The sequence below is a fragment of the Sciurus vulgaris genome (assembly GCF_902686455.1).
Source record: "Sciurus vulgaris genome assembly, chromosome: 16".
Taxonomy (NCBI): Eukaryota; Metazoa; Chordata; class Mammalia; order Rodentia; family Sciuridae; genus Sciurus; species Sciurus vulgaris.
This window is the reverse complement of record NC_136477.1, coordinates 30,230,887-30,244,401: the sequence shown is the minus strand read 5'-3', so window position 1 is coordinate 30,244,401 and position 13,515 is coordinate 30,230,887. Positions and strand designations below refer to the sequence as shown.

The following is a 13,515-nucleotide window of genomic DNA, read 5'->3' as shown; positions in this document are numbered from 1 at the left end:
CTGTTCTTTAACAAATGGGGAAATGGAGTCCTTTAGCAGAAAAGGGACTTACTCAAATTTATTGAAGTAGTCACTTGGAAAACTGGGACTCAACTCAAATCCATGTAAGTTCAATTCAGGTTTTTTGACCACCAGCACAAAGGTGATTCTACGACAGCACACATTTTTGTTTTTACATCAATACTAAAGCAAGTCATTCCGGTTTCAGAGTCTAAATAAAAGTATTGTGGTTGACCCTTTGGGAACCAACTATTAGACCAACTACCTTTCTCCCAAAGCATCATAAGGTATTTTTCAAAACCCTAATTAGAGTTATTTTATTACAGCCTAATGCCAAAGCACAGATTTCTAATAGATTTTTCCTTTATGATCTAGGAACAAACTAATCTGATAGGTTCACAATGTAATTTCTTTCCTCAAGAGAGAAGACGGGAACATTGCATCTGAAAAACCAACTCCTGGGTTTGGGAAAAAGTGATTTCTCACAGCAGGCCATGGAGCAAGCTCAGCAGTGGAATAACCATTCCAGCTCCTCCTTTGGAAGTTGGGGGACTGTCCTGATGAAAATGTGCTGTAGGGTGTCATCTTCCATCAGACATCACTCTTGGAGGCAGAAAAGTTGCAAGTTCAAAGCAAATGAACCATTCTTGGAGCTGATTTCACTTTCTGAGGATGACTAACTGGAACAGTGCTGTTCACCAAAATAAGAAGTTACCTGCCATGTCCTTGATGCTACCAATCATTCCTGAGAGAGTTACCCAGGAGTAGGAAAGGGGTGGCACTATGATTAAAGAAAGAATAACATTGGAAACTGATGAGAACAATTCAACCAAATGGAAGGCTGTTGAATACCTTGACACTATTGTCATTCATGTGGTATTTTTGTTTATGTTAGTTAGGAAAAACAAACATTTCTCCACATTGCAGCATAATGTCAATGCAAAAACGTGCTAGGAAGCATAATCCATTTGTTCACCACATGTTCATACTACTGATCCAAGTCATTTGAAGAGATCATTTAGCTCAGCTCAGAGTGACTGTATTAATTACTGATTCTAACCCCCAATGCCAACATCTATTAAGTTTCTACTCTGAGCCAAAAACTGACAATATGAGGAAAGACTAAACTTTCCATTTTGAGGGGGAGCTTGCAACTTAGCTGAAAAATTTTACAATATACACATATTGAACATTTTATCATTATTCATTCACTCAACAAATATTTATTAAGTACCTAAAGTCTAGAAGGTGAAGATCAGTATTGAACCTAACATAGACAATTGCTGCTCAATTTCTAAAGAAGGAAGTCTGATTATAAATAAAGAAATAAGTAAACTATATAATGTGAAAGGTTGTCTGAAGAATAAAGGTAAAAGAGGTTTGTAGAGTAATAAGGATGGTTTTGGTGGTGCTACTTTATGGTTATGGAAGACGTTTGAGACATGCAAAGGATAATATAGTAAGAAAGCCATGTAGCTAAGAGGGAAAAGGTGTTTGAGGCAGAGAAAATTGAACAGGTAATGAAGAGGATGTGCACTTGGTCCTAGCAGTCAAGGACCAGCAGGGAGGTTGGTATAGCTGGAGGGGAGTGATAGAATGGGAGGAGAGGCACTTACAGAAGCAGAACAGCCAGATCAAGTGCAGACTTGCAGCATTGGTGGGATGTCAGCTGCTTCTCTGAGTGCATTGGGAATCATTGGGGGTGGGAATTCCCAGAGGAGTAACATGATCTGATTTAAATTTGAAAAAGATTACCCAGGGTCCTTCTGCAGAATTAATGGTTGGGTGGAAAACAGACAGTGAGTTTAGATAGAAAATATTGTGATAATTTGGATGAGAGATGATGGTGACTGGAATCAGGACAATAATAGGGGGGAGAGTTTGGATTGTGGATGTATTTTTCAGGTGGAGACGACTGGATTTGTTGATGCATTTGCACAGGATTTAAAAGAAAGAAATTGAAAATGACTCAGAGTATTAGAGGCTAGAACAGATGGGAATGTGGACCTGCCATTCAGGGGACAATGAAAATCATGAAAGGAGTAGTTTTACAGTGTAGGTTATGCTTTTAGTTGTTATGTGAGTTTAAGATATCTCACAATAAACTGGGTGCAGTGGCTCATGCCTGTAATCCCAGTGGCTCAGGAGGCTGAGGCAGGAGGATACTGAGTTCAAAACCAGCTTCAGCAAAGGCAAGGCACTAAGTTACCCACTGAGACCCTGTCTCTAAATAAATTGCAATATAGGGTTGAGGATGTGGCTCAGGGGTCACGTATTTGTGAGTTCAATTCCTTGTACAGAAAAAAAAAAAGTCTTACATTAGTGTGGGACTCAAGAGAGAGAGATCTGTGCTCTCGATGTAAATTTCCAAAACTTCAACATAAAATTATTTTGTTTGGTTTGTCACTGAGAGATGAGATTGCCCAAAGGGTGAATTAAGAGAATTAAGAAAGGTCAGTGGTGAGCACTGAGATGTGCCAAGGTTTAGAGACTGGGAACAGAAGAATAAATTAGCAAAGGAGATGGAAAAGGAGAGCTTGGCAGCAGGGGCATAGCTGATAGAGGGGGTGATGTCATAGAATCTGAAGAAAGAAAGCGTTCCACCCTCCCAGGAACAGAATGAATGACCAAGACTTGTGTATGTGCATCACTAATAACCAAAACCTGAAATTGATCTTATGTTCTTCAGAAGTCAAGAAGAAAGAATCGTGCTTAAGATTGGAGGATAGTAGAGGCAGTTTCATGGAGATGATTTGATTTATGATGGGGTTGTAATGGACAGAAGAGACATGCTATATAACAGATATTTCATATTACAAATGCTAAAAAGTGCTTAGCACTGTTCTAAGAAATTTCCATATTCCTATGATTGTATTTCAGGTGTCCCCCAAAAGCTCAGGTGTGAAATAAGGCAAGAATGTTCAAAGGTGAAATTATCAGATTATGAGAGGTATAACTTAATCAGTGGATAAATCCATTCATATGGATTAACTGGGTAGTAACTGTTGGCAATTAGGATGTGGCTGGAGGAAGTAGGTCACCAGGGATGGGCCTTTTATATTTTGTCCCTGGTGAACAGAGCTCTCTCTCTCTCTCTCTCTCTGCTTCCTAGTTTCCATGTCCTGAGTTGCTTCCCTCTGCCATGCCCTTCTGCCATGACATTTTGCATCACCTTGGACCCAAAGCAATGGAGTTGGCTGTTTATGAACTGAGAACTCTGAGACCATGAACCAAAATAAACTTTTCCTCCCTTAAGCTTTTTTTTCTTTCTTTTTTTTTTTTTTTCAGGTCTTTTCATCACAGTGACACAAAGTTAACTAAAATGTGTGTATAAAATAATTTAAATATCTAATCTTAAAAATCAGTGCAATAGATACCATTGTTCCTTTGTTATAAATGAAGAAACAGACTTAGAGGTGGACAAATTGAGCAAACAAACAAACAAACAAACAAAAATGCCTTGCTTGAGATTATAGAGCTAGTGTAAACTGGTAATATGACTGTAGAGTGTTGGTAAGATATCTTACCAATGTCTTCATTCTGCTATGATTTTCACAAGTAAAAACAAGGATTTAAGAAAGAACTTTACTGCATTGATAGACCATGAATAGACTAGTATGACTGGAGTGGATGATTTGTTTTAAAGGAGCAAGTGAGTTCAAAAGCAAGGTTAGGGCTATATTATAGAGGGTAGGCAAATTTTGAGGAATTTGAATTTTACATTATAAGCAGTAGGAAGTCATTCACATTTATAGCTGGTTGAGTTCAAATGTCCCCATTTTCTAAAGGGCACACAATAATTTTTCAATCACAAATTGACTTTAAATCATCACTGGAAATTTTAGAGTGAAGAAACAGACACAGGATATATAAGTCAATTCTTCAAGTTGTTACTAACATTTTCAAAGCCAGCAGCAGGACCAGAACCCAAGCCTTCTTCACTTACCCTTACACTTTTATCACATTTATAACATTAGTGCTTAGGCAATAATTAACTTAGAACTGGTCTTGATATGGTGACTCATGTCTAGTTTTAAATTTACATAATTTAATATTATAAATTGATTTATTGACTGCAATATTGTGGTATCTGGAGATTAAACCTAAGAGTGGCTTACTACTGAGCTGCATCTAACACTTTTTATTTTGAGATAGGGTCTTTCTAAGTTACCCGGGTTGGTGTCAAACCTGCTATCCTCCTGAGCCACTGGAATTACAGGTGTGCACCATTCACCCAGCTATAGTTTATTTTATTGTGAAATATTTCAACATAAATTTCTTAAGATAATTTGAAAGTCACTGAAGCTCCAATTTTAAGCTTTAGGTCTAAAACTTTTAGGAACCTAAGTAATCCAAGGAAAATCACCTGTAAAGTGTTTAGTAGATAAAGCAGATGCAGACTGTGCTCTGCCACATACCCATGCACATTAATCCAGTTTCTAATGGTCACCCCTGAATTTTTGGCTACCCTTGGGATTCCAGAACCTACTTTAACTATGTACTTGCGTTATGGTTTAGAGGTGAGGTATCCCCCAAAAAGCTCACTTGTGAGGCAATGCAAGGAGGCTCAAAGGAGAAAAAATTGGGTTGTGAAAGCCTTAGCCCAATCAAAGATTTAATCCCTGATAGGGATTAACTGAGTGGTAACTGAAGTGGTAGGGTGTGGGCTGGAGGAAGTGGGAATTGGGGCGTAGATTTGGGGAATATATTTGTATCTGGCAAATGGAGTCTCTCTCTGCTTTCTGATCACCATGTAAGCTGTTTCCCTCTGCCACACTCCTCCATTATATTGTTCCTGTCTCATCTGGAGCCCTGAGGAATGAAGCAAGCTGTTTATGGATTGAGACCTCCGAGAGACTGTGAGCCCTCAAATAAACTTTTCCTCCTTTAAAATTGTTCTGCACAGATCCTTTAGTCACAGCAGGGTAAAAGCTGACTAAAACAACTTGGCAAGTTAGGCCAGTGAGATAATATCTTCCAGAGGAAGCCCATAAGCAATGACTGTTGGGTGTGAGGTCTAGACATTGTAGCTCCCTTCCTCCTTAGGTATGATAACTAATTTCCCTATATGATTAAGCTCCGGAGGCTCACTGTGGTAACTGATTTAATGATGCACTCTTTATAGATTACATTTACTTCCCTTCATCTATTCCTAATATCCATATCAATGTGTTATGCATTGTGCTAATCAACTTTTCATCACTGTGACAAAATGAGAGAGAAAAAAAAATCGAAAAGGGGAAAATAGTTATTTTGGTTCACAGTTTCAGAAGTTTCAGTCCATGGGTGACTGGCTTTTTGTTTCTGGGTCTGTGATGAGGCACACATCATGGCAGAGGGTATGGGGAAGCCAAGCTGCTGACCTCATGGAGGCTAGGAAGCAGGATTTGGTGCAGAGGAAGGGGCTAGGGACAATATATAATCCCCAAGGACATGATCTCAAGGATTCATCCCCTTCATCTGGGTTTCTACCACCTCCAATAGTCCATTTGGCTATCCATCCATGGATCAACCCATTGATGAGATCAGAGCCTTCATGATTCATCACTTTCACAAAATTCCACCTCCCTCTGAACACTGCTGCATTGGGAACATTTGGACTAAGCCTTCAGCACATGAGCCTTTGAGGCACATTCCAGATCTAAACCATAGCATGAGCTGAACTGAGTCCCAACCCCGCAAGTTCATACGTTGAAACACTAATTCCTAGTACTGCAGAACTAGACTATCTTTGAAGATAGGGCCTTTAAAGGGGTGATTAAGTCAAAATGAGGCATTATATTAGACCCTACTAGTATCCTTATAAGAAGAGGAAATTTGGATACACAGAGACACCAGGGGCATGCTTCCACAGGGGAAGGATCAGGTGAGGATGCACGGAGCAGATGGCCAGCTACCAACTAAGGAGAGAGGCCTCAGAAGAAACCAAACCTGCTGAGAAAACAAATTTCTGTTGTTTAAATCCCCCAGTGTGTAATGTATTATTTGGGTAGCTCTAGCAGACTAATACATAGTGTGACTTTCATTTCCTCAGTAAACTTTCTGAATAATGTGATTTCAGCATTTGTTTCTAGAATAACCTGTACTAAGACAGTAGAGATAACTTATAATGGAGATTAGACCATTTCTGTTGCCCTTTTATATAAATAGAAGTTCTGTTTTTTGCTGATGATTGCAGCGTTGCCCTGTGTAGTTGTGCAGAATATGCCAGCTCTAATTTTTAATTTGCATTTCCTGTCACCCAGAAGATGAATGCAGGTCTTGCCTTTCTGCACACCTCCAGGAAAAGTCACTGATTTGCGCTCCTTTGTCATCGCATTTCAGCAGCAAGGGCTCAGGTCACCAGGCCTGACGGGGGCACAGCTATTGTTAGCAAGGGGCAACAATGCAATTTCACTTTCTTCTTTATTCAGGAGCTAGCATACTAGAATCAGCTAGGTCACTCTCTCAGTTTTCATTTAAAGAGCATTCTTGTCTTTGGACAAGTCTTTGCAGCCACTTTCTTGGAACTAGTAATAATGTGCTGCTTTTCTAAGTTCTTCTCTGGATGAATCTTCTTGTTCTTTGGTGGTCCCTGATATAAGTCCTCATTGAGAGAAAGAGATGAGTGTGTCCCTGAGACAAGGGCTACTTTAAGAGATTTCAGGAACAGTAGTTTCGCCTCTGATTGTTGGAATTTAACAGGCAAATGACTGAGGAAATACATGTTGGAGGAAGAGAATAAATGTTTTTAAGCACTTGTTACAAGTCATGCATAGTGCCAGGTCCTTTCACATACATTTTCTTACATAATCAGGTCTTTTGATTTTTTTTTTTTTTGCGGTGCTGGGGATTGAACCCAGGGCCTTGTGCTTGGGAGGCAAGCTCTCTACCAATTGAGCTATATCCCCAGCCCAGGTCTTCTGATTTACTGGTTAAAAAAAAGAAAAAACAAAAAGCCTTGGAGAGGGTAAGAAACTTGCCCAAAGAAATACCCAAAACAGTGGTGGAGTCAATATCAAAGGTCTTTCTGATTCAAAACTGCTTTTATAACAACACCATCTTGTTAATAAAAGTAGAGGGTAGAAAGAAGAAAGGCCCATTTTTTTCTTGTATTCTAGAAAGATACACTCAGAGATACACTCAGAATAGGTGACAAGACGTAACAGCCAAATGAGAGTGTTTTTGACTTTCTCATATTTGGGATACATTCAGGGGTCAGACATGATGTGTTCTAAAATCTACTTCCAATAATGAAGATATGAGGCTGGTTCCTCTGGCATGGACATGAGAGTAACATACCAAAAGACGTTCGTGACCACAATCAGAGGCGGATGACCGCATCAGAACCTGGAATTTCCCCAGAGAGTCAAAGAACTCCCAGCTCTTTGAACACTCGGGTCATTCCCTTGAATTCTGGGCAATCAGTGGATAGGAACTACTTGAAAACTCCGGAAAGCCAGGGAAACTGCTTAGCCTCCGTCTTAGGTAATTTCTAATGCAAAAAGAAACCATCAAAAAATTTATGAGTATACCACTGGTCTTTAATTACTGCAGCTGTATAGTAAGCCTAGAAGTTATTCCTCTAACTATATTATTCTTTTCTGGAATTATTTAAACTATTCTAGTTCTTTTAAAATGACTAGTTGTATCTTTTGCCTACTTTTTAATAGTTATTTCTTATTTTTTTTTTTTTTTTTTTTTGCTATTAAGTTGTGTGAGTATCTTATATTTTTTGGATATTATCCTCTTACCATATACCTGGTTTGCAAATACTCTCTCTGTTTCTGTAGATTACCTTTTCATTTTGTTGATTATTGTGATTTCTGCACAGAAACTTTTTAGACTGATATGGTTTCACTTGTTTCTTTCTGTCTTTATTGCTTGTATTTTTAGTGTCATATCCAAAAAAATCATTGCCAAGACTAATGTCAAAGAGCGTTTAACCTAAGTTTACTTTGAGGCATTTTATAGTTTCAAGTCTATGTTTAGCTCTTTAATCCATTTTGAGTTGATGTTGCATGTGGTGTAAGACAAGGTTCTTATTGCATTCTTTTGTATGTGGATATGCATGGCTGGTGGGAATGTAAAATGGCACACCCACTTTGAAAAACAACTTGGCAATTTCTTACAAAGCTAGAAATGTTCTTACTATGCAGGCAGCAATCATGCTTTTTGGTATTTACCTAAATTAGTTAAAAACTTATGTTTGTACAAAGTCCTCCACATGAATGTTTATAACAGCTTTAGTCATAATTGACAAATCTTAGAAGTAAGTAGATTCCCTTCAATAGGTGAATGCATAAATAAACCAAGGTATTAGTTTGAAATATAACTGTCAAATTATATATTTACTCTTTTCATAGTTTATCTTTTCTAAAATGTCTTATGCATTTATGCAAGTGACATATTATGAAATAAATATGAAATATTACAATATTTTCTGTAACATATAAATAAGTAATAAAAAAGCGTATAACAGGCAATTAAAAATTGACTGTTCCAAAAGTAACAAATGATTTCATGCTAGTGATAAAAAGAATATGAGCACATATAGCATGACCAAGGTATCCCCTTATAGTCTTCCAGACTCTTATTCTGTAGGGTGAGGAAAAGGTTTCACTGATTCTAATGTTGCAGAAGAAATGGGATAATAATTAATTTCAAGTACTTTTAGAATGAATTTGGATGTTTTAAAAGTTTCTCAGATCTTTTTTTTTTCCACTTATGAAACGTCCAAGTTCTCCCACGCTATGTCTGTCAGTAACTGGGAGTAATTAGAAATAAAATTCGAGATTCTTTGGAACTTCCTTTGCAAAAGTAAATTTCAAACTCTTCTGTTTCCTGTTGATTCATCCATTTCTCAAAACATTGTGTTTTGAGTTGAGTAAGAGCAGCCTACATATTTCTGCAGAAGCTGGGGAAGCTCATTCCAGGGGATAAGTGACCAACCTTACCCATGAAGTAGCCCTGATGCTCATGCCAAGGGGCATCTCCAAACCCAGAACACACCTGCAAGAGTCTATCAAGTGTTCAGCCAATTCCCATTTTTGGATTTCAAAATATTATGCTTTAAATGCTGTCTTTGTATTAGATATTGTGCTCTGCATTCCACATGCCACCAAATTGAGGTTCAGATTCCCCAGATTGATCTTAAAATATATTTTCTTATTTTCTTACTTTGAGGTAAATACTGTAATCATCCTTTTACATAGAAAACTGGTGCTTAGAGTGAGCGATGACTTGCAGAGGGCACTTGATAGTGACAAAATTAGGAATCCAGTCCAATTCTCTCTGACTCAAAGGTCCACTACTTAACCACAAAGTCACATGGTTTCTCCACATAAGTGCAAGTGGCAACAATGATGAGAGTGGGATTCTGGGAACCAGGAATCGACTTCATAGCTTTGGGAAACTTAAGCATTAAAGTGAAAATTTTAACACTGAATTTAAACAACACCAATACAAAAAGGCTAGAAAAATTTCATATTCTCCTAAGGATGCCCAAACATGGCATTTTAGTAACACAGTTTTTAAAATGTTTGAGAGAAAAATATTATTTGTTTTCAGCAGGTAGTGTTAGATTAGATACCTTCACTGGCTAGGATGTGTGCTTTTTCTGAGCCTGAATTAACTAGTGCTGATTTGCTTCTCTGAGATGCTAGATTTAGACACGTAAAACATAAAATTTTATCTTGCTACCCTTGATCACCAGATCCCCTCTGCTTAGGCTAGTACTAGACCACGTGTATTTATCTGTGACATAATGGGCAGTGCTGGGGACTGAACCCAGGGCCTTATACATGCCAGGAAATTGCTGTACTACTGAGCTACATCACATCCCAGCAGAAAACATTTTTCAGGCCAATGAAGGCTAATATTTTTGAAATTAGTAACTACGAGATGTCTGAAGCTTAGCAGTGCCTTTCCAAGAATATATATTACTTGCAACTCTATTCTGCTGCAATTGCGAGGGCATCAAATTGCGAGGAAGAATATCATTAAAACAACACAGCATTAATTATTGTGGACCTATTGCCTTTACTACAATCATCTGCATATATGTGGGCTTTGAAAACTACCTCTTCTCCCAACATTCATTGACAGTGGAGATTGTGTTATATGCAGTGCTTTGGAAAGAGGGGGAAAATAAAATTATTGAGATTTAGGAGATAAAAAGGAGGTAGTTTGCATATTCATAATCTCTTCATTCATTGTTGATATGTTCAGTCACCTTTAGGCAGTATGGTGCAGTAGATCATATGGATTTGGGATTCGTGCAGTATTGTCTAGCTAACTCTTCCAGTTCTGTGGTGTGGCTCTTTTTCTATGAGGTTCAGTTTTCTCATTTAAAAATGGAATTTAAAAAAAAAAAAGAACCGATTTTTTTATCATTATGAAACGATGTGCTTTACTCCTGGTCCTGCATCTTGTCTTGAGGTCTGCACTGGTGATGTTAATGTAGCTGCTTCTACTTTCTTAGGTTTAAAGTTCACACAGTATACCTGTCCATCCTTTTATTTTCGATTAGTCTATAGATTTATATTTAGACTGATCTGTCTTTCCTTCCTCCCTTTCTTCTCTCTTTCCTTCCTTCCTCCCTTTCTTATTTCCTTCCTTCCTTATTTCTTTTCTTCTTCCTTCCTTCTTCCCTTCTTCTTTCCATCCTAATAAGGTCTTGCTATGTTATCTAGCCTGGTCTCAAACTAACAGACTCAAGTTATCCTCCTGCATCAGCCTCCCATGTAGCTGGGATCAAAGGTGTACATCACCACACACAGATTTATATTTAAAAGGGGTCTCTTATAAGCATCAGATAGATGGTTCTGGCCTTTTATCCATTCTGAAAATATTTGTATTTTAATGGAGTATTTAGGCTTATCATATTTAATGTCACTATTATATGGTTGAAAATCAATCTAATATCATAATATCATGTTCTTTGCCTTCCATCACCTTCTCCATTCCCATTTTCCTTTGGGTTCACCAAGTTTCTTTTCTTTTTTTTTTTTTTTTAAAGAATTCCTCCTATTCATTCTATTAGTTTTTTAGGGCAAATAAGATTTTGTTTTCATGCTTATCTCAAATTATGCTTAGCCGAGAACTCAAATCATGATACCTATTTCTTAATCATATATCGTTCATACAACATAGTGAATCATCTACTATTGCTCACATAACATGAAATCCAGGGGGAAGGAACAATGTTTTTGCCCCAGATGGACTTAGAATTTAGTGAGAAGTGTGATACATATTTATCATTCAATATATGAAATACCATGTCAAAATGAAAACATATACAAGTGTGTTCAAGAAAGCATTGAAATAGATCAGGTAGAATTTGGAGAGGACATATAAAAGAGAGATTTTCAAATCAGATACTGGGAAGTGTGATTTACTTGCAAATGTTCATGTAGACTTAGAGAATGGTCATATTAGCAAATTTGAATGACACAACAGGACCGACAGGCAGTATATATATATATGTAGATGTGCAGAGGAGATGGACCATAAAAGTGGGTAGATTCCAGAGCATAAAATATTCGAAGGTCAATCTGGGGAACTGAACATCAATTTAGTGGCAATGAGAAGTTATTGAAGAATCTTAAATCATTTTGGTGAAAGGATCTGATATATATTTACAAATATCTCACTGGTTGTTGTGAGTAAGATGGTCATTGGCGAGAGAGAACCCTGGGGCAGAGAAGCCCCGCTACCTGTTGAAGATTTAAAAAAAAAAATGGGACTCTAAGAACTGATATGATTTATTTAAGTGATGTAACATTAAAAGGGGAACATGGCATAGGTGATCCTAATTTGTAACACAGTTTAATATGATTGTCTTCATCTGGTAATTTAAAAAAAATTTATATTATGTCCACACATAATTGATTTTGATGGCATTAAATTTAATATTATAATATGATTATTTCATAATGAAGATATATTGATATTAATAGTCAAAATTAAATTAACTTGAGTGTGAAATATGCGAATATATGTATCTACATAAGTCCTAAAGGGAAAAGGAAAGAATTGTGCATCATCTAAGTTTTCTAGTGGCTGTTTCAACAGCATAAACTTTCTGTTCCAAACTTACTTAAGTATAACACATACATTTTTAACCTGTTCCCTGAATAGATTCCATATACACTGTGTCAGCCAGCTCATTTTAGTTGCTCCCCCCTGCCCGCTTACATCTAAGCTAGTTGAATATGATTGACTAGAGACTATACTTGATTGACAGACATAACAATTTAAATGTAAACAGTGTGTTAACCCTGCAAGAGCATCTTAATAAAAGAACATGATGGAGATAGACATACTAGGTAGATGTGCTGATTTGGAAACCAATTGCGCTATAGCTTAATGCACAGAAGCAATGACTCAAATGGAGAGCTGAGTGAAATTCCAAGGATATTTTCCCCACACTATTTGAATCAGCAGCTCCAAAGAGGCAAGCAGTCCTAAAGGATTATGCAAAGGCTTAATGCTCTTTCTTCTTTTAGGGTTTTCACTTAGATTCTAAATTCTCCGATTGAGTTATTTATTTATTTGCTTATTTGAGGTGGCTCTAAGAGGTCATCCATCTTCACTCAGTTCTATGACCCCGACTGTACTCTGACCCTTGTGGAATGACTCACAAGTCTAAGTGATTATTTCTGGATGAGTCAATGGGTTAGAAAAAGTAATTAAATGGCTAATTAGTACTTAATAGTAATCACTAACCATGAAGCAGGTCATGTATTAAATGATTTACATGTATTTAACTCTCTGATAGTCACAAAAACCATGAGTAATACAATATGGTATGGGTAATACAATATCTTTAGTTTATGGATGAGGAAAGTGAAGCTGTAAGAATTCATGCAATTTGTCTAAGGGAAAATATCCAGGAAGTAGTACCCAGGACATAGGACATAGAACATAGGTAATCTGCTACAGATCCCCAGTTTTTAAATGTGAGGCTTCTACCACATATAGGTCACCATGATTGGAAAGATATTTCGAAATGCAAGTCCTGCTGATGGGTGAAGGAAAATGACTTTCACAATAGCCATCTTGCAAAGTTGGACATATGTGGTGGATCCTAAAGCTTTTTACACATATCAATTGAATTATTATTATTATTATTATTATTATTATTATTATTATTTTTTTTTTGCAGTGCTGGGGATCGAACCCAGGGCCTTGTGTTTGCAAGGCAAACACTCTACCAACTGAGCTATATCCCCAGCCCTGAATTATTTTTTTCTAATAATCCTACAAAAGAGGTATGTTTTCTATTACATAGATAAGGTAAACAGAAAACATACATACAGTCTCTGAAAGAGACTGAAATTTTCAAGGTTATGCCTGGAAGAAGTAGAACTGGCTTTTGAAATAAGTTAGATTTGCATTAAAATCTAGGATGTACCATTGCAGGCAAGGGCATTAAATTCAGTGTGGTGAATTTTTCTTACCTATAAAATACATTTTCTTCTTATATAAATATTTTACTCAATACAGTGCCTTCTACGTGGTATCTACACAATA

The 13,515-nt window shown here is 37.1% G+C and overlaps 1 long non-coding RNA gene across 1 annotated transcript in view; it reads left to right on the top strand.

Annotated features, from left to right (window-relative positions):
• Window positions 1–13,219, top strand: part of LOC306645974 — a 778,688-nt gene extending 765,469 nt beyond the window's left edge. The window contains exon 3 of the long non-coding RNA XR_013759773.1: window positions 13,148–13,219. This is a non-coding gene — a long non-coding RNA (uncharacterized lncRNA). The remainder of the gene's footprint in view (window positions 1–13,147) is intronic.
• Window positions 13,220–13,515: the final 296 nt, after the last annotated feature.